The sequence below is a fragment of the Telopea speciosissima genome, chromosome 10, assembly GCF_018873765.1.
Source record: "Telopea speciosissima isolate NSW1024214 ecotype Mountain lineage chromosome 10, Tspe_v1, whole genome shotgun sequence".
Classification (NCBI taxonomy): domain Eukaryota; kingdom Viridiplantae; phylum Streptophyta; class Magnoliopsida; order Proteales; family Proteaceae; genus Telopea; species Telopea speciosissima.
Genome location: NC_057925.1, coordinates 49,778,345 through 49,801,037, shown reverse-complemented (window position 1 = coordinate 49,801,037; position 22,693 = coordinate 49,778,345). Strand labels below are relative to the sequence as shown.

Below are 22,693 nucleotides of genomic sequence, written 5' to 3'. Positions count from 1 at the left end.
TTGAAAGCTCCTACTGGCAGCCAAAGGGCCTTGAACCCTAGGGTTTTGGGTGACAAGAAGTTAGGTCAAAATAGTGTATGGTTTCGAAAACAGGGTGATGAAAAGGGTAGGTTGGGCATTACTTACCTGTTCGGACCATGTTCACGGCTTGCGATTGTTGATTGGTTATTTTCTTTCGTCTATGGTTATTTAAAGAAACCAATTTTGTCAAACTAACCACACTACCCTTCCTCTGATCTCTGGTTGTTTGTAGAAAACTAATTTCTCACTCTGACCACCCCACCCATCCTCTATCCTTTGCACTAACTCATCATGGAAGTCACTCCCTAGAAAAGCAAGCAATCCTCTAAGAGAAGCAAAAGCCACAACTCAGATTTTATAGACTGGAATTCAGTCGCTCACAAATAGCCAAATGGGTACAAATGATGTCCTCAATTATACCACTTTTTTCCCACTAATGCTCACCTGTCCCATATAAAACCAGCTACTCTTAAACATTGCATTATCCTCTATTTCTATAAATGAAGCTAAACTGAATATATCTTCCGGACCAACAAATGTGGAGATGGGTTACTGACAATTAACTGCACATGTACAGATCTGTAGATGAGACAACAAACCATTATACAGGAAAGAATAGTTCACAGTATAAATGTGGGGATATTCTATCGGAAGTTTTACAACATTTAATAATGGTTTTGGATAAAAATATGTCAAATCATTGAGATATGGCCATTTATTCTAGCCCCTTCTACTTAAAATTCCATCATTTTTGGTTGAGTTTTTAATACCTACTGTGAAGGTTGATACCATTCATTTAAGCAACTGTCACCCATTTTATTTACTTGAGTTATCAAAGATGGAATCCATCTAACGCCTGTATTCCTAATCTTTTACTGTCAACTCACAAAAATGGAAAGGTCTAATCCTTCTATTCAATGCCTGAGTATGAATCATGGAATGAAAGCTTGGGGGGATGCATAAGGCTGATCTATCAAGTACTATAAGGTTTGTCTGTGCAAACTTCAAGGAAGGAGCCCAATTGGAGTCTTAACTCGAAAATGTCTGCTTAGGATTCCATTCCTCATTATAATTACATTTGGCTCTCTGGGCAAGGGTTGGGTGGACATCAAAATAAGGCAAGGAGTATTTCCAAGATCTTGACAAGAACAAGAAAGATTTTTTGTGGGTAAATGAGCAAGATGGAAAAGCCATTGAACTTGCATTCAGCAAGAAGAAGATCAAAGCATGGAGAATTGGCTCGGGCAATTTTAGGTTAAATATCATAATAACCAATATTGATAATTTTGAAAAAGATAAAATCTCATCAAACAACATTCACAACTCTGAAATTGCATACCCACGAAATTCTGATAAAGTTGTTCATTCTTTTGTAGCTGGAATACTTATCTTGATTAGAAGGTGAAGCTCATAAAGTACAGTGACTTTGTCAACTAGGGGCTGATATTGTTTTCCATGGCTGATATGAAAAGATCAACCCCTTCTATGGTGGATGGTTTGAAACCAGGCCAACGAAAGATTATATTTTGCTCTTTCAAGAGGAATTTTGTGAAGGAAGCTAAGGTTACCCCATTTTGTGGATATGTATCTGAGCATTCAGCTTAACACCATGGTGAGGCAAGTCTTCAAAGCACAATAATTAGAATGGCACACAGAAAGGACTCTACAAAATAGAGGTTCAATAAAACCAAAAAAAAAAGATATGGAAATGGAAAAGACTCCATGTGCTAGTACTATGGAGTGAACCTTCCAGTGTACTAGTATTTAAGAAGAACCACTGCGATAAATCAACAACAAACTCAGCCTTATGCCAACTTAATGGGGTCGGTTACATGGATCCAAACAAAACAAGGTAGGGGAAAACTGGGGTCTAAAAAAAGGGAATGAAGAGATGGGGAAAAAAGGTGAGAAATGAAAAATGACAAATGGAAGATAGGAAATAAAAGAAAAATGAAAGACGAAAGTAAGAGGAAAAAGGCACAGCCCAGCAAGTCAGGAGAATCTCAGCTAAATGGAGTTTGCTACATGGATCCTTGCCCTCCAACAGGCTCTATCCGAGGTCATACTTGGAACAAGACCTAGACTATGCATGTCCTTCCTCACATCTTCTCCTATGGTCATTTTAGACCTGCTCTAGCTCTTTTAGCTCCTTCAATCAGGATTCTATCACTCCTCCTTACTGGGGCGTCCCTAGACCTCCATTGGACATGACCATACCACCTTAAATGACTCTCTCAGAGCTTGTCATTGATCGAGGCAACTCCCAAGTCAGCTCTAATACGATCATTCTTTACTTTATCCTTCCTAGTTTTTCCACACATCCATCTTAACATCCTCATCTCTGCTACACAAAGCTATTCAATATACCTTCCGCCCCATACATCATAGCTGGTCGTACAACAGTCCTATAGAACTTTCCTTTAAGTTGCAGAGGAATACGTCGATCGCAAAGCACTCGGACACGCCTCTCCACTTCATCCATCCCACTTTAATTCTCTGTGAAACATCATCCTCTATGTCACCTTCTTTATTCATGATTGACCCCAGATATCTAAAATAGTCACTTTGCGGTATCTCTCTTTCCTCAATTCACACCATATCAGTATCCATCATTGTATGACTAAAATTACACATCGTATACTCCGTCTTCGTTCTACTAATCTTAAAGCCATTTTTTTCCAATGTTGATCTCCAAAGCTCTAACTTAGCGCTAATCCCTGCTTTTGTCTCATCCACCAATACGATATCATCAACGAAGAGTATACACCACAGTACCTCGTCTTAAATGCTCTTGGTTAGGTCATCCATGATAAGCGCAAAGAGATAAGGGCTTAAGGCTGATCCCTGATGTAACCAAATTGTAATTGGGAATTCCTTGCCCTGACCTCCCGTAAATCTCACACTAGTTACCACGCCCTCATACATATCTTTAATTATATCCACGTATTTACTTGGCACCCCCTCTCTTCACTAGAACATGCCGGATTAAATCTCTAGGAACTCAGTCATAGGCTTTTTCCAAATCAATAAAGACCACATGGAGATCCTTCTTGCTATCTCTATATCTTTCCATGAGCCTCCTCAATAAGTAGACAGTTTCTACTGCGGATCTACCTGACATAAAACCAAATTGGTTCACCAAGATATGGATCTCTCTTCTCAAACGGGCTTCAACAACCTTCACCCAAAGTTTCATAATGTGGCTCATAAGCTTTATGCTTCTATAGTTATTGCAACATTGGATATCACCTTTATTTTTGTAGATCAGGACTACAATGCTTCTCCTCCATTCATCTGGCATCTTCCTTGTGTTCATAATCTTGTTAAACAGATTGGTTAACCAATATACCCCACAACTTCCAAGGGTTTTCCACACTTTTATTGGAATCTCATCTGGACTTGCTGTCTTGCCTGCTTTCATCTCTCTTAAGGCTTTTTTAACTTCCGCCACACTAACAATTCGTTCATATCTATGACGTGTGGTGTCTTGTTGAATGATGTAATCGTCCAGAACATTTCTTCTCGGCCTGTCTCCATTTAGTAGGTCACAAATATATTCATCCCATCTCTTCACAATGTCCTTATCTTTTACCAACACTCTTCCATCAGCACCCTTGATACACCTTACCTGGTCGAAATCTCTACTCTTCCTTTCTCTCATCTTTACTATCTAATATAAAGCTTTTTCCCCTTCTTTGGTGTTTAGGTTGATATAGAGATCCTCACATTTCTTTGCCCTAGCGATCCCCATAATCTTCCTAGCTTCGTTTCTAGCATCATAATACCTCTTTTTATCCTCTATTTCTTTATTCCTTTGACATGTCTTAAAACACTCTTTCTTGGTCCTAATGGCTGATTGGACATCATTGCTCCACCACCAAGTCTCTCTAGGGGCCTGACGACTACCCTTCACTTCCCCTAGCACATCTTTGGCAACCCTTTTAATACAAGTCATCATTTCGTTCCACATCACATTGGTTTCTCCCTCAAAGTTCCATTTTCCTTGTTTGACCACATTATCAGTAAATGTCCTCAAGGATTCCCCTTTTAATCTCCACCACCTTACCTTAGGGTATATAGGTTTCCTCCTCCTAATCTTCTATACACCGAGGCACATCTCTAGGACCACCAGTCTATGTTGGGTGGTTAAGCTCTCCCAAGGATAACCTTACAGTCCTTACACCCCATTTTGCATGCCCTTCTTGTTAGGAAGCAGTCTATTTGACTAGTATGATTCCCACTTTTATAGGTAACTAAGTGTTCCTCACTTTTTTCAAAGAAATGTTCACAATGGAAAGATCATAAATTACCGAAAAGTCTAGGATTTAGGTCCCCTCCTCATTCCTCTCCCCAACTCCGAAACCGCTATGTACACATTCATAACCTCTACGATCCCTCCCAACATGTCCGTTCAGGTCACCTCCAAAAATATTTGATTTATCTTGGTCAAAACTCTGCATTAAATCATTCATGTGTTCCCAAAATTGATATTTACTACTTTCATCAAATCCTACTTGAGGTGCATAAGCGCAAACAATATTGACAACCTCTTTCTCCAATACCAGTTTGATAGATATAATCTTGTCTCCTAGTCTATTGACCTCTATTACATCATTCTTTAGATCTTTGTCCACAATTATGCCCACTACGATAAAACATTCCTGAGAAATGAGAACTTTAAGAACATAGTGCCAATGACCATTACTGATTATGTAATACATTCCCCACTTTGTAATTGGAAAAGAAATCATGTAGTTAAATGTTTAGAACTAGTGTCGCCGTGTGGCTGAGTTATGTTTGCTGTTGTTAGTTTTATATTGTCCACCCTTTTGTTGTTTCTTGATAAGAGTGTCTTCCAATCCTGTCTAGTGATTTGGTTAAAAGTGAGCTGGTGTATGCCATTTTGGGTGTATATTGCAGAAGAATTTGAATAAAATGCCTAAAGTCAAGAAACATGAAAGGAATTATCATATTTGTGACTCTTAAAACCAATATGTCAGTTAGTAATATCTGAAAGCTTTTCAACATCAGTTATTACTAGAAGAATTCTTTCTTTTGTCTATATATTTGAAGCTACATACCTTGAACCAAACGGCTTCAGGATCACAATTTGCATCAAATTGTTGAAGGCCTTTGGAACAATTATGAAGCCAACAGCACCAGGCAAAACAACATTATTTGTTCATTAAAGGGAAATTGTAACTCATAAGTGGTTTTTTTTTTTTTTTTTTTGATAAGTGTAACTCATAAGTATCATACGAATTTATGTCAAACTAATCCAAATCAGTTAATATACTGGCACACAAAAAAAAATCTGTCTGGACAACCAAGGACCCTGAAACACAAACCCATGTTGGCTGCTCTTGCTGCGCTCACCAAAATGGCCAGGTATTTACATTTACAGTGGATTTTAACTATGGCCAGATATCTAGCTTTATTGAAACTGATCCTTGGATTTTAACCTTGTTGGGCATTCTATCAAACAGTAATCTTGCACTACTAATATACTTACTCACAATAGGCATACATAGTGATTAAACATCAACACCATGAAAATATGTATAATCTACCACCACGTAGACTCGACCAAATCAGTTTCAGTGATCAAGAGTCAAGATAACTACCGACACACAGACTCGACCAGAGGCAAATCCTCAAAAGAAATACTAGCCAACATAGTAAGCCAACCAACAAAACATGTCTAATCTTCTTTGAGTTAACATCTCCACCCCCATTAGTCTAAATAGGCCATACGTCAATACTATGAGGGTTCAAACCAAGTCTACCAACTCCTAACGAGAGAGAGAGAGTACCTGCACAATGGTAGATCGTGAATGACGGCTCTCCGTGGAACAGAGTTTTTTTCAAACAGCAAAGAGCAAGCTAGCTTTCTTCTTCGAGTGGCATAGAGATAGAGATAGACTTATCTGAGTAGCACAGTGAGAGTCTTCTCCTAGTAGCATAGTGAGAGGAGAGAGAGAGAGAGAGAGAGAGGGGGGGAAATGGAACGATTCCAGCAACGAACATGGCATTGGTCGGAGCGAAAGAAGATAGAACTTCACTGAATCGAGAGCAATGTGGCTTTGGCTCAAGTTGAGCCATTTATCCAAGCCGCGTGAATCAATGAAACCACGCTAAAATTGAATTACCCACTTTGTCCTTAATTTTAAATCGTTGAAAGAAAGAGACAAGGGTTAGAAAAGAGAGGTTACAAAGTCCATTGTAACTGGTTCAGTTACAGATAAATTTACACCAATGATAAATTGATTTTTTTATTTATTTATTAAAACTTCTACTTTAATTCATTTTAGGAATAAAATGCGGGACAATTAAGAAGACCTTCAAGTTCTAAATACAAACTCTTCTAGGGTTCCATTCTGGAGTTCTGTTTTAAGTATTATGTATTGTTTTTAGAAGAATTTTCTGAAAAATGAAAATGACATTGGAGAGTAAGGTTTTAGTAATTGGTATCGGTATTGGTCTTTGTTGATACCAATTGGATCGATCCGTATCGATCTAAATCTGTTAAGTATATCCCTATTTTTTTCAAAAAATAGTTTTTTTGGCATTTTTATCTTTGTTCATATTGATCCATTGATATGGGGACCAGCCATGAATCAGTATCGACTGATACTGATATCGATCGATCCTACAAATCTAATACCAATTCCTCAAACCATGATCGGGAGTCGAGACATCTTCTCCGAGATTGAATGTCAAGTACAAAGTTTACCAAAAAAAAAAAGAATGTCAAGTACAATAGTATAAAAATTGAACCAATCCCAATTCCGGCTATTCTGTAACGATGGATTCTCAGGTTTTGGAGATCGGATATATGGGTTTCTGATGAGAGTGGAAGATTCTAGGGTTTTTGGGGTGAATCAGACCTATTCCAATCATTTGATCCCGACTCTAACTTTAAAATCCTAACAAACGTCTATGTGTCACTACATTATTGGGCTGTGAACAAAGAGATCCATTGTGAATGTTATGGTAGCGATTCACAACTAAGGGTGTCAATTTTGGTCTAGAATCGGACCGGACTGGAACTGATCCATCTAACAATTTATTGGTTTGGTTCCAAATCTTCCAATTAGGAACCGGTGGAACTGGAACAAATTCATTTCCTAACCCTATATAGTGTATAATTTTAAGACTTAAGATCATGAGAGCTAAGGTCAACCCTTTATTTCTTCTAGTCTTTCATTTTTACTGGTACCGAATGTCTCATAGAATATTTTACCATAAATTTGATTGTTAATTTAAAGGTCTATATTTGGAAATGCTAACTTAAAAACTAGGGGTGTTAACTGGTCGGGTTCGGTCGGGCCTAGCCGGGCCTCACCAATTTTACAGGCTACACCGTGTCCGACAGATTAGGCATTCGGGCTTGCCTTGGGCGGGCATGGTGCGGTTTCATTTCGGTCGATCGATGTTTGGTCTTTAATCGAGGCAGCCTTATTCGGGCTAAACGGGCCTAAATCGGGCAAAAAATGGGCTACTGAGCCATTTAACTCTAAACGGTCTCTAAACGGTGTGGGTTTACTAATTAACATGCAACTAAAATTTTAAGTTCAAACCATCACATTGTTAGGCAGTCACGGTACACCTCAACTCAAAGTCAAATAAAGCTTATCCCAACTAAAATAGTAACACAACACCGAATAGAAACACATCTAACAAAGTAAGTAGAGGAGAAACAAATAACAGTACAACACCAAATAGAAGACACATCTAACAAAGTAAGTAGAGGAAAAAAAAATTGCAGCATAACATCGAATGAAAATACATCTAACAAAGTAAGATCTAAAAACTAAAAAATAAGCCTCATTTCACCTATGTTAATGTATCTAACCAATAAATGTCAAAGACCAACAAAAAAACCAACAAAAACAGGAAATTTGGAGGGAAGGGGAGGGGAAGTTTATAAGTTAAAGGTTCGGGTTGGGTCGGACTGTAACCTATCGGTCTAGGTCGGGCCTGGAATCGATCGGTCCAGTTGGACGCCCGATAGGCTAGGACCCCACACCGGGACCGCTCGATTACCAGGCCGGGCCAGGCTTTAACCGAGCGGGCTCAGTTGGGGCTATCGGGCCGGGCCTAGAATTGACACCCCTATTAAAAACATACCTTAAAATAATAAGGGTAAATTACACGTCACCCCCTGGTTTTCAAACGAAACTCAGATCACCGCCTGGTTTTTCAAAAAACTCAAATCTATGCATTATTTTCTCACTTCTCCTAAGGTCATAATCCATGAAACCACTCCACAAAGACATAAGCTATGCATGTATTTTCTCACTTCTCCTAAGTCAGGTTTGGTCCGTCTTTGGCTCTTATAGTTCCTTTAATCTGAATCAAATCATTCCTCCATACTGGTGTATTTAAAATTTTAAAGGCCTCCGTTGAACATGGCACCTCAAACCACTTTCTCGTATCTTATTATGTGTCAAAGCTACTCCCAAATAAATCTCTAATATGATCATTCTTTACTTTATCTTTCCTAGTTTTGCGACTCATCCATTTCAACATCCTCATATTCACTACACTGATTTTTATCTATATGATGTTTTTTAGCTACCCAACATTCTGCATCCTGTCGTATGCTCATATAATAAATTTTAGATTAATTCGTTTGTCGAGTAACAAAACAATGAATTGAAAATCTAAGCTACCAAGAGGGTGCACACATGACTATAAATAAGACATACATGGAAGGGTATGACCCTACATGGAATTGTAAATGATTACGTTTGAAGCATAAATTTGACAAATGATTTATTTAGACTATTTCCTAGATATGAAATAGTTAAAATTTGCATATCACTGTTCGACCCTGATAAGATGACTACGTTCATCCACTCATTTTGTCTTTGTCCCAAGGTCACAATCCACAACCGACCACAAAAAACTTTCCACACTTAATTAAGATTTTAAGTAAGAAATGGATTTTTGCTTTGTGGAAAGAAAGAAAAATTGGTACGTAGGTCAATTGTAACGGATCTCTTTTTTCCTCTCTTTCTTTTGACTTTTTTAACACTTAACCAGTTAATCTCTCCCAAATTGGAAATCAACTGTAAAGAAAGAGCGAAAAGAGAATAAAGAAAAAGGAGGCGTGCCAGAGTAAGTTTTCTTTAGCAAAGAATCCACTCCTGACCCCTGTAGTATTTTATTCTTCTTCTTCTTCTTATTCCATGCCGCTAACTGAGGAGGTGGCCTGGACTGGCTAAGCAACTGGGTTTCTTTACTTTCTAAAAAAGCCAGTTGGAGAGAGAGTGACTGTGTGAGTTTAATCTCTTTCATCAGCTTTTCCTTTAAATTCCTACTTGGTGCAAGTAAAGATTGCCTATTTCCATTTTTTTCATCTTTCCTTTGAGATATCATCTGCTCTATGATTTAGCTTGAGAAGGGGGGGGGGGGGGGGGGCGGTTCCTGAAAAACTTTGTAGTTTCCAGATCTTAAGTCAGGCCTAATTGGTTTTAATTGTTCCTTGAACCCTGTTCTTATTGGTGTAGATGTTTCAGTTTTAATATTTATTTCTTTCAAATTATTTAATTTCAATAAATTGGTGTCTTTAGAAGAGTGGGTTTAATTTATCAGTAGTTTAAGGGAATCGAAGTGCCTTCTTCTTCTTCTTCTTTATTTGACAGTGAATTAAGTTCTATTTGATTCCAAAACAAAAACAAGTCACTTCAATGCATGGATATCATATATGGGAAGTCTGGTTAAGACCCAAACAAGTAATCAAATTGACTTTAATTTCTTCTGTTGGTGTACTTGTGTGTAGGTTGTGGTGGTCCTAATTGGTGGATATGGGAAGGTTGGCTAAAGTGATCAGAAGTTGAAGTAGAAGATGCTGCTGCAATTTTTTGGGAAATGCCCTAGCTATCCTTTGATAGAGAAGTTAATTAAGTGGTGAAGGGGGATTGACTGATTGATTGATTGATGATCTGCCTGGCTCCCTGAATGCCATCTAGGAAGCTTTTGTCAAAATCGACTGACACTGTTCTTAGTTGGCATCTGGGGAGCCATGCAGATTCCAGAATACTAACCTCCAGTGATCAGATCAGATCAGATTCAAAGCCCCTCTTCCCTCTTCTCAGGTGAATTACTGTCACAAATACATCCTTTATTATATTTATTGATGCTCTGCATTTTTCTACTCCTCTTCTTCCTCCTCCTTTGAGTCCTTTAGTCAGAGAGAGAGAGAGAGAGAGAGAGAGATTGAGATTGAGATTGATTACTAGGTCCTATTGTGCAGATGATTTCATCATGGATTATCAAATGGTATTTTCTTTTAAATTGTTGAGATATTGAGAGATATAGAGTTATCATCCCACATTGCTGAGACCTTGGATATGTCTTGCTGTACCATTAGGTTATTTTTATGAGATAGTTGAAGATTTTGGATCGGACCCCCCAAGTGGTACCTCGAAGTGATACTGAAATGATATTTTGGCCCTATCCCACTTTCAACAACAACAACTCAGTGGATTTTGATTGAAGTGGGCTATGATGTTCTGTGTGGAGAGCATGATTTGCACATGTTGGCATCTTGGAGGGTGGGATTTTCATTTTTCATAAGAACAGGTGGTCATTTCACCTTTTGTGTGTCTAGACATGATCGATACATACCTTAGATATGTCTTCCTGTGCCATTACGTTATTTTTATCAAATAGCTAAAGATTTTGGATCAGACCGTCAACCGGTATATTTTGTCTTGGTCCTATCCTATCCCACTTTCAACAACAACAACTCAATCTATCTTGACTGAAGTGCGCTGCAATGTTCTTTGTTGGGAGCATAATTTTTGCGCACGTTGATATCTTGAAGGATGAGATTTTCACCTTTCATAGGGCAGACGGTCATTTCATCTCCTCGGTGTCGACATTTTCAATACACACCCCCCACATACATAAAATTTTCTTCCCCTATCTGCCTTTCTCAACTATTCTAAGTTGGTAGTGTAGATTAGGCAATAGGAAATACGCTCCATCCCCTGATAGGGTCAGTCTGTGGCTCTCTCTGCTGTCCCCATGACCTTTAAGAACAAAAGCTAACAAAAAACCAAACTTTTGATTTGCCTTAGATCCCAACCGTTCGCTACCATTTCCACTTTGCCAAGGGAGTCTACACTTGTCATGGAGGAAAAAGAGAGAGAGGGGCCCTAACAGGGTATGAATAATTGGTGTGGGGACAACGAAGTGGGTGGTTTAGATAAGTCTTTTAGATCAATTACAGCCAAAGGTTTTTAAAACTTGGACTTCGGCAGTGGGATCGAATTTCGTGGGTTTGAATCCAAATTGGCCAGAAATAATGGAAAGGATTTGACTGCAAACGCCAACGATGGGACGGCGAGGGCAAAGATTTTTTTTTGAAGGCTGGAAAGGCCGCCAAGGGTATCAACATGGGTCGTTCTTCTTTCAATCCAGATCGTCAACGGCCTGCCTGAGCAGCATCGTGATGAGGTGCGGCGCAATGATCATCTTATCCTTGTTCGACATCTTGTTCAAATGGGGGTAGGGCAGTCATTGCACCATGTCTCATTAGTGAGCTGCTATAACCGCTATGGGCAGCAGGTCGTAGAGGATCAGGGTCCTTCTTTTCTCCTTTTTGGAAGGAACCCCTTTTGCTTTTCTGTTTCCAGCCTTGTCCTGGTATGCCAATCCTCTCCTTTTCTATATATCAAAACTAGGGTACTGCCAGGTTCGTAATCTCGGATTGAATTGGTCAATATCGATTGGATCGGATTGGTATCGGCTATGACTGATTCTATCAAAGTATTGTGAATCGGAATTTGGATCAAATAATTATTTCAGATTAGACGTTCCAATCTGATATGCATGACTTATAGAGAAGGGTGTTAAAACCCTTTTCCCAATTCATTCTTTGAGCTTTAAATCGCAACTTACAGATTTGGTAGCCTAAAATCTAAGAAAAAAATTAAAGGGGATCTTACCATTTTGACTGGGGAATTGATTAAAGGAATATTTTATGGGTGAATGCTATTAGAGTGTATGTTCTCCCAACTTATCATCACTTTATTATTCTATTGTAATCGTGGATTTGATATAAAATAACCTAAACAGTGCATTAAATTCCCACCTAGTAACCGGTTTCTTCTGGTTACGGTTATCAAAACCAGAAAAAGAAAAAAAATAGCAAAGGGATTGTTCGTTCAGTTGAGAGTTGACTGCTAGCTTGCAAATCGCCCTATTTAGGCGTAAGAGGGCAATGGCGGGTAGGAGAGAGAGAGTGGGGGGGAGGATGTGGTGCTACGGGGTGCAGAGGTTTTTTTTAGGAAGCTAAGTCATATTCAACCAAAATGACATCGTTCTAGATTGTGTATGTAAGGAATCATAATCAAGTGCTAGACCTCTAACGTTTGCTCATGGAGAACAGGGTTTTGTTTTTAAACATTGGTTGCTTTGAGTGGAGCCGATAACAAATGGAAAGAACTTTTCTAATTTGAAAATAAAAGTTTTAACAAAGTTGAAAAAGAGGCAGATAGAATTAGAGAAGATACGTTTGGAACCTCTTCTAATTTTTTAAATACCATTCTTCTTGAACTTAAAAGTTTCCATCAATCAAAATGAAGGTACCAGAGTCTTCCCATGGATTGCTATTAAGCAATTTCAACAACCCACCACCAGGATCACATCTAAATCTCTCCTCCCTTCCAACCAACAATTATGGGTTTCTTAAAGCCTGCAACTTCTGCAATTATATGCCAGTTTCTCCAAGGTTTTTAAGTTTGGCTTTAGTTGCAGACCTCATAGACATAGAGGATGTTTGATACCGGTGAAGTGGGAGCAAAAATAGTTGCCAATAATGGTTGTGGATGTGGATAGGGGCGGGGACGAGCGCTAGGGTAGGAGCGAGGAGTATAGGTTTAAGATGCCCAAGGGCTGGAGGGAGTTGCAGAGAGGTGGGGTAGGGAGGGGATGCAGAGGCAGGGAGGGTAAGAGGGATACAGAGGCCGGGAGGGGGAGAGATTAAGCTCTGTATGGTAACGCTTCTATTTTTTTTAGTGTTTTTGGGTTCTACACACTTTTATGTGTTTCTGGGTCCTGAAATTCTATATGGTAATCCAAAAAAAAAATGTTTCTAAAACTCAGAAGAACCAGAAATCTGTATGGGTCGTACTTAGCAGAATCGTTTCTATTGTTTATAAAAAATTACGTAATTACCACTTATACCATGGTTTTTGTACTTATGTTTTTTTAACAAAAAAAAACAACAAAACAATAACCACAATTAAAAACTACTTAAAACTGTTTAGGCAGTACAACCATGAGTTTAAACAAGTTATTACAACTGAATTCTAAAGATGAAATAAAACATAAACAAGAACAATTGATATGATCAGGTTCCATATCAACAAGAAGGATGTAACATCGAATACAAAATACTTCGGTTGATTTCCTGTTGGTGGATGACTTCAAATGACAGTCTTGATAACATTATCATTGATACGCTCATCAATATCCTCATCAAGATTGTGCCACTTGAAATGCCCTACATGATCTTCATTTGCGGGGCATTTGAAAAATCATCGTCCTGGATTTTTTTGTGTGCGAGATATCTTTAACACCATTGAACCTTGACCACAAGGACACATAGGACCTTCACCTTTCATCTTTCTGTAAGATTAACTAAAATTAGGGTTTATAATTTTGAAGAACTATGTAAAAGAGAAAATTGCACATAATTGGAATATGAATGTTAAAACAAAGTCATACTAATATAAAAAACAACATATAACCAAAATGATAGCATAAAAAAATAACATTAATGTACTTGAATATCCAAAATTAATAAAAATTATGAGTCAAGTAATGTGAGCCATTCCATGCTTTGTTGCTAACTTGTTCGCAATCCTCTTCCTAAGTACATCCATCTCTCAGGTGAGATAACATCATCTTCCGATTGTTCTTCTGGATCCTTATCTTCATCTCTATACTCTTCAAATATTATGTCTTTCTCTTGTTCTTCTGGATCCTCTTATCTTCATTTCCATACACTTCTTCTTCAATGTCTTCTCTTTTTAGTTCTTCCAAATACGCACTAGACACACGACCATTATGAACCATTCCTAAAATAAAATAGAAGAAACATATTATGACTATATCGAACTTAATCTATAATAAGAAACACTAAAAATCCTTAACAACAACTTAAACAACATTCTCACACAAATAGATTAAAAAGAAAAAATCACCACAAGCAATTCCAAATTCAAAGTAACACAACAAATTATCCTAAAAAAATAACTTTTAATTCTACTCATAATACAAATAACCAAACTTCAATCTAGAGTACAGAGGAGTATGGACTTCCTGTGTGCAGGACATGAAATCAAGGTTTCTCTCCATTATGTGCCTATCCCATATCGAGTCATCATCAACAGTAGCAGTTCTTGTCAGAGTATTCCAACCAAAGCCAGTTGTGTCAAGTAACTTCTTAAAGCTACTATAGTCCTACCTCAATTTGTTCATCTTGTTTCTCATTTGTATATAAGAAAATTTCAGACCGGTTTCTTTGGTAAACTCTTCCAGTATGTTTCTCCACCTTGTCTTGTTAAATATACTTGTTGTTCGATTACCTTTTCCAACTCCACTCACCATAATGTTAACAAAGATGTCTATATTAGATTAATTCCACTTGGCATTCTCATTTTGTGAACTTCCCATTATCGTAACTATTTAAACAAACAAATAGTTCAAATCTATAAACCCCATATAGGATCAATCAAATAAAATAACAAATAGAAGTTGTATAAAAATAATAATCATAAAATGTCACAAGTTTTATAGAAAGAATGGTTGTAATTTTCCTAATGAAAGAAAACCTTTTTACTCATGCTGCTATTGGATTACAAGGACACCCTCCCAAGGTGTTGGCTGGTTGCACTGAGCTTTCTAGAGAGCCACCACCATGCTTACCTTCGTTTCTCCCATTCTTGTTTTACCCCTCTTCCCATTAGTTCAAGCAAAAAATTGAAATTGAACAAGCTGGAGCAATCCTCAAACCCATATAAGTGTATCCAACATATATGAGGTGAATCACCAGTACCCCAATATTCAAGCGAAAAAATCAAATTGAGGTTCAGCAGGAGCCATTCACAAGCACCTCTAAGAGCTCAAGCTTATCTAAGTTTACCCAACATAGAAAACTGACCCCAAATGCCTAACAACCGAAACTTATCTCAAATAACCAGAATTTTTCATCTCAAATCAGCAATCATATAAACCCTAGGTACAAAAATTCTCTGTGAATGTTATAAATTGAAACAAAAATCAGAATATTTTTTATCTCAAATCGCATGAGCAGGGATCAAATAAACCCTTTATACCCGAGAAATTTGATGAAGCCCATACGGCTTCTCCAATCCCTCTGGCTCATGTGAGTGATGAGGAATAGTCTCGTGTATTTTTCATATCAAATCGCATGAGCAGGGATCAAATAAACCCTATGTACTAGGGATTTGGTTACTATGACCAGCGACTTCAATCGACAATCAAAAAACATAAATTTTTCGTCTCAAATCGCAAAGGCAGAACTTCACGATTACCCATCCTCAATGTTAGATCCGTTAGGTTATTTCTGATTCACCCACACCCACAGAAGCAAAAGAAAATACAGAAGACTAGAAAGTGAACCAAATTGCAGGGAAGAGGTAGAGAGTACCTTCGAAGAGTCGATTCACCCACACCCACAGAGCTTCAACTGCACAAAGGTCCTTTGAAGAGCTTCTACCCACCTACAATACCGTGAATTGGCTTCGATCACAGGGGTCTTCCAAAGAAGAAGACGCTCTCTCTTCTAAGCTGCTGTGTTTCTCCAACAAAGAAGACGATAGAAGAAGAAGATTTGGTTTTGTTTAGGGCACAAAATGATGGTTTTTATGTTTTAAATGACAAATCCCACAAATACCCCGCGTACTTAAAATGGACGGTTGTTTCTCTGACTTTTTAAAAAAGTGTTTCTCAAATGTGTGCTAAAAGTGTGTCAAGTGCCTGAATCGTTTAAAAAAAAACCAAAAAAAACAAATCGGGCATACTATTCAGATTTTAGCGTGTTTCTGTTCCAAAAAATGGAAAAAAAATACCAGAAACACTAAAAAAAATGTTACCATACAGAGCCTAACGGACTAGACTAAAGTGTTACAATGTTTGAAAAATAGGAGTGCAATTGGACATAATAAAGTTTCAAGGGTGCATCTGTACAAATGGGCAATTTGAGGGTGGCATTTGAAAAAAACCTAAAAAAAATAAAAAACGAAACTTTCAAGGATTAAAATCCTCTGCAATGCGCGCTTGAGAGTTCGACAGGTGGAAGAAGCTTCATCCAATGATGTGAGTTTGATGCAAGGCAGTGTTTTTTTTTTCCTTTCTTCTCGAGCCCAATACTTTTGGATGTCACAACTTCCATGTGTCAAGCTCTCAAGGTCACACTGCAGTGCACTGCAAGATTACGGCACTATAGATTAGGGTGTCATAGAAACCCGGCCATCCCGACCCAGCCCTAACCCTCCCTGAGCCCGGACAGAGCTGAGCTGGGCCTGGGGATAAGAAAGGGTCGGGTTGGGCCAGCCCGACCCTGTATTGATCCGATGAAGTTTATTTCATTCGTGCCTGCCCTTTCACCCTGGTATTTTGTGGGATGTTCATTAATCATTAGGCGACTCAAGCTGCCAAATCTGAGACTGGAATTCAATCTAATTCGTGGGATTTAAGCAAGACTTTAAGTCTGGTCCTTCCATCGCCAGATCTGAGTTGCAGGTTTCTTTCTTTAAACTTCGAACAATAGTTGGAGTGATACCTGTTGAATTCAATAGGGTAAAGGGTCAGAAACCTTCGCCAGAAATCTTGCTTGGATTGGAGTTGTGTTGAGTAAGTTCTCTCAATTTAAAGAAGTCTAGTCTTCCCCCCTGTTCTGTGCGCAAGGTTGAAGTCTTGAAGACAACCTTAATCGTGGGTTGTGTCAAAAACACCTTACATTCTTGTTTTCCCTAAAGTGCCCCTCCCTTCTCCAATATTTCCATACCTTAACGTTGTTTAACGGTAGGTTTTCTTAGTTCCATCACTTCCATGACACAGTAGACAATGGGCCAAGTTATTCAGGGCCAATCAGGCCCAGCCTGGCCCAATCAAGGCCGAGCTTGGGAAAACCTTGCCAGAGTCGGGCTGAGTGTAAGGTTTGTTAGGCAGTGTCAGGACCAGGCTGGGCTTGGGTTTAGATTAAGACCTTTAGGGTTGGGCTAGGGTTTAGGCCAGGCCCGGCCCATTGACAGCCCTAACTGCAGAGGAATTTTTTCCAACTTTGAAGAGCAGGTATTTATGGCCAGGACACATCTCACTTAAGAGGCAAGAGGAAGGGCTGCATCGAACCTACACTGGCCAAGCCATCAAGTGGTGTTCTCTCTGGTTCTTTTTTTTTTAGGAAAAAAGTTCTTTACGTGGGATGCGGGGGCCACAACATGCCCAAGTACAGTGGTGATGGAATGACTGCCATACCCCCATGTATGGCCAAAATTCTACCTCTCAATGTACTGTCGTGCATGCTCTCATTGGCTGGCACGTGCGGTGTGGCCCCTGCATCCCACGCAGGAACGGCTTCCCCCTTTTTATAAACAAGAGGAAAGACAAACTTTTAAAGAAGAAAAAAGAAAGTGGCTCAATTCTTAAAACTGTGCTCCCTCTATGGCTCAAATTGTCTCACAAATCTCTTTTTCTTTTTCTTCTTTACAATCATCTGACCTTTCATCGAAATTCACTCATAGCATAAGTTCTTTTGCAGGTAACCGAATGAACAAGGGAAGAGAACGTTCATGAAAGATGATTATTTTTTTTATTTTATTATGTGTTGAAAATTGGAATTGTGTTTAAGCTTTCCCAAGTTAATGTCAATTGGATTTTGATGGGGTTATTCTCGGTCAGTGATTCAATCACTTTCAATTCTCCTCGCCAGGCCCCCACCTTCCCCCCACTTCAATTACCCCATGATACAGTGCGATGCAGTTCGGGGTGGAGATATCGACACCTGGTAGACATGACATCCAATGGTCTGAGTTGCACCACCTCAATTTTTTTTCTCTTTCTTCTTGAGTTCAACACTATTGAATACCATGCCAGTCAGGTGTTGACATCTCCACCCCTAACTGTACTGCATTGCACCATGGGATAATTGGAGAGGATTCCCCCCAAAGGGTTTCCCATCATGATCGATCATCATCATCAGTATAGTCACTGGGCACGCGCTAGTTGATTGACCAAAGGAGAAGGCAAATGAGATGGAATTGGAAAACAGGAATAGTAGTTGATTTAAGCATTTGTGATTTGAACCACATTCATGCTTCTTTAAGAGTCCATCTTTATTTTCCACAAAAGTTGATTGACGGAAGTACATCAGACTAAATTGAGATGGAAAACAGGAACAGTCTTTGATTTGAGCATTCGTTTACCTGTAGCTATTCACCAAAGCTTAGAAGATATTCGCATAAAATTCTTTTTCTCTTATTCCCACTATAATAAGGCAAACCATATGCCGGTGAAAGAGAAATGGTAGGCTAAACATTAAACTTTTATATTAGAAAAACAACGCCCAAAATGATGATTTTGTGAAAGAAAATGAAGATAAAGAGTAGAACAAACACATTATCACACAAGACAAAGTTTTTACCTGATTCACTATTTTTCTGAAGCAAAAATTACAAACCCCCCTCAAATCTTACACACCTCTCAGAGAAATAAGGACACTTTATAAGAGAACCCTAAGCCATAAAAGTGCATAAGTGACCCTAGAAGCCCAAGAGACCCACTTGGTCTAGTTCGGACCAGAACCCAACATATGTCAATATACATATCAAATCAAAGATCTCGATGAGCTCCACAAGAATCAAGGCCCATAGCGCTAATGTATGCACTTTTAGACCATTCTAGTGTGTTTCGAAGCGAAACGGCCCACCGAAGAATCACATCACTTTCTAGAGTAAGATCAGAGAGTGATAAGGACACCAATAACATTTTAGAGCCAATATGAACAAAGCTCTGCTAGCGAAGAAAGCTTGGGAATTGTTACACCCTGAAACCACATTATGGGGGGATCCTAAGGAAAACAAATTACTTTCCTAATACTGATTTCCTGCATGCATTGGCTCGGTCAAACTCATCCTGGGGTTGGAAGTCTGTTATTGAAGCTCAATCTCTCTTGAGGAAAGGATTTAATTTCTTCCAAGTAGGCAATGGGCGAAACATTACCCCATGGATTGACTATTGGATCCCACATACAGGTCCCTTCAGTATCTGCTCCCTTTCCCTTACCTAGGGAAGCCCCTTAGTGGGTAGAACCGTAGAACTGCTAATTGATAACCGATGCACCCATTCTTGGAAGGTAGAGGATATCTTTCACTGGTGGCCACCTGATATAACCTTATATATGTATTATTAATATTAATCCTTTACTATTAATTAACAAGGAGGATAGATACGTATGGCTTCACACCTCAAATGGTTTATTCTCAACACCCTCAACATACGGGTTCGCAATTCAGGATCTCAGCATTCCCTTCCAAATCCAGTGTGGTTGAAGATTTGGCACATTCCAATGGCCCCTAAAACTAAGGGTATCAATTTTGTACCAAAACCGAGAACCGATCTGGTAGGAACCAAAATCGGCCCACCCAATAGCTTATTGGTCCAGTTCTGGATCTACTGATAAGTTATTGGTCTAGTTCCAGATCTACCAATTAGGAACTATTGGAACTGGTGGAACTGGAACAAATTCACATCCTAATCCTGTATATTATATAATTCTTAAGACTTAAGGTCATGAAAGCTAAGGTCAAACCCTTTATTTTTTTAGTCTTTCATCTTGATTGGTACCACTTGTCTGATATACTATTTTACTAAAGATTTGGTTGTTAATTTAAAAATAATTATTATGTGAATAAATCTGATGTAAGATCAACGGTTCAAAACAATTCTTGTGTCAATAAAGTTGCAACACCGTGGCAAATTTTTTGGAAGATCAGATATTTTTTAAGTTTTGGTGGGACTTTGGAAATAGCGTGCCTATTCCTGAATATGAGCAAACGGTATAGAGGCCTTTCCCTGTTTTGGTTCCCGAAACAATTTTTTTGTCATTTGGGATTGTAAGCTCCTTCATGTTGATGTATTACGATTCTACTTTGGAAAATTGTCACCTCAATTTTTTTGTCCATCAATTTCCTCAATTCCCTCTAATAAAGGGAGGTGGACCCCACCTGGATAGTGTGTTTGGGTTCTTTAACCCTCTCTATTAATACATGATTATAACTTCTTGTTAACCAAAATAAAAAAATGATTATAACTTTTAACCCCCCCCCCAAAAAAAACGATATAGAGGGGTGCATCGGGTTTACAAAATCATAATTATGATGGAATCGTTTACAGTTGATTCTTGATTCGAATTGGATTCAAATCGGTTCGATCCAATTGTTTCTAAGCTAGTTTGTGATGAAAATAGAATCGAATTAGGAATCGGGATCGGCTCATGATTCGGTCTGATTCAAGGTGGATTATAAAGAAAATGACTAGGAATTGTCCGATTAGGATCCAATCCAATTTCAATTCATGCAGCAATGATTAGGAACAGTAAAAATTGGGACCGTTGTCAACCGATTCCACCGATTCACTGATCCAATTCCCAATTCTTGAAACCCTAGGAGTATAACAATGAGGTGTGCTAGAATGGTTCCATATACAAGAAAGAAAGTAATGATATCATTTCACATGAAGAGGAGAGAAATAGAGAGAAAATGTGTTACCATACCCGTCCCCGTCCCTGAGGGCCAAAGTGGTTTTGGACCAAGTCGATCTTGTACTCAATCTTCTCTTTCATCAATCCATTTTGGGCTTTTCCGAAGTCATTGTCAAAATGTTAAATCATTGTTTAGCTTTTCGTGGTGAAGTCATTGTCAGTATGCATAGTCATTCTTCAAGGAGTGAAACTTTTGCGACGAAAAAATATATTTTTAGCCACATATCACATATTTATGTCGCTAAATGGTCAAGAGTCAAGTATACAAGGAAGTCATCCGAGGCAAATGAGATTCGATCTTTTCATCCGAGTCCCAACAAATTTTACAAAAAAAAAAACCCATTAAACTATTCTCATTGATCGAGTAAAATGGAAAAAATCCTTAAGTCCTCGTATTCGATAGTTTGTTGATGGAAAATGAAACCCTATGATGTCCCTCAGCAACTTGTTGATGGCTAACAATTGTGAGTCTTTGCATATTTGATTATCAATTATTGCTAAATTAAATGGTGTATAAAATGGATAGAACTTGTAATACAAGATGAATACGTACGTATTTCTTTAATCAATCACATTGATCCTCATAAATGAACTCCAACCCTTTTTTTGGGATGAGGGTGAGGATGAAGGGGGGGGGGGGGGAGATTCTATTTTTTTTTTCCCGTTGATGAACCACTATACACTTGTAAACAAAATAACTTGATGAACAATGAATTCATAACATATATAATAATAGAAGCTTCAAGAAATTTCAATCAAACTTTTTAATGAAATATGGATTAACAAACCATGGCCCCAAAGGCCAAAACCACTAAAGAGGTTTCCCATCATCACTCTTCATTATTTTAATAACTCTGTTCTTTTTTCCATGGATCCACGGATCAAGAAATCCTTGACCAGAAGAACAATGCAACCCGGGAGATGAAAACCAGGAAAAGTCTTTGATTTTAATCATAACTCCATCCTCCAATCATTAATTACTATAATAAGGGTACAAGTGAAATTAAAGACTCAACTGCGTAGTACGTAGGATCGTTCTCTTCTCAGGTTCGCTGTCCGGTCAGGTTTGCAAGTTCCTCTAATAGGGGGTGGAAATAATGACCTCACCCCCTGCCCAAACACATTGCTCGGGTGGGGTGAGGTCGTCATTTCCACCCCCCTATGAGAGGAACCTGCGAACCTGACCGGTCAGGGAACCTGAGAGGAGAAAAATCCGTAGTTACGTACGTACCAATCTGTAATAGCCAAAACTAAATTAAAAAAAAAAAATCCACTGCAATGCCTTGCCCTATTCCAAGGGTGCACTACCCAGTACATCACACTTAATTAGCTGTCTGTACAATATTTACAAGGATAAAAAGATGCCACTGCCCATGTTTTTACGGTTGAATTATTAACTAGTATCCTTCACATTCACATGACAGAGCAAGAACATGGCGTTGGTGGTTCGTAAATCATATCGTATCCTACGAATTGCGGATGATGATAATATTGAATAGTCTCCTTCTCCTTCTTCTCATCATCTGACTTTTTAACTTCGTGGAGGGTTAAGATTTGTGTGTGCCCAACCTTTTTCCTCAAACACTTGGTCAGACGAATGGTGTCAACACTTTCTCCAATCACCACCAGTTTGTCTTTCTCTTCTCCTTCTAACTTCACTTCCTCCACCCCTTCATATATCAATTATTAATTTCATCCTTTGATCAGTACTACTACCACTACTACTAAATTTCAATCAAAAACATTAAATAAAATAACTTTACTATACTAAGTAGTAATGAGAATGGATCATCTGCACGTAGTCACGTATCAATAGGTGACCGTATATGTGAGAGCCAATCATATTTTAATTTTGTTTCCATAAAAATC

The 22,693-nt window shown here is 38.5% G+C and overlaps 1 long non-coding RNA gene across 1 annotated transcript in view; it reads right to left on the bottom strand.

Annotated features, from left to right (window-relative positions):
- LOC122642178 overlaps nt 1–22,693 on the bottom strand; it is a 38,636-nt gene that overhangs the window by 1,226 nt on the left and 14,717 nt on the right. The window contains exons 3-4 of the long non-coding RNA XR_006330020.1: nt 15,378–15,446; nt 14,325–14,328 (exon numbers count right to left, since the gene is read on the bottom strand). This is a non-coding gene — a long non-coding RNA (uncharacterized LOC122642178). The remainder of the gene's footprint in view (nt 1–14,324; nt 14,329–15,377; nt 15,447–22,693) is intronic.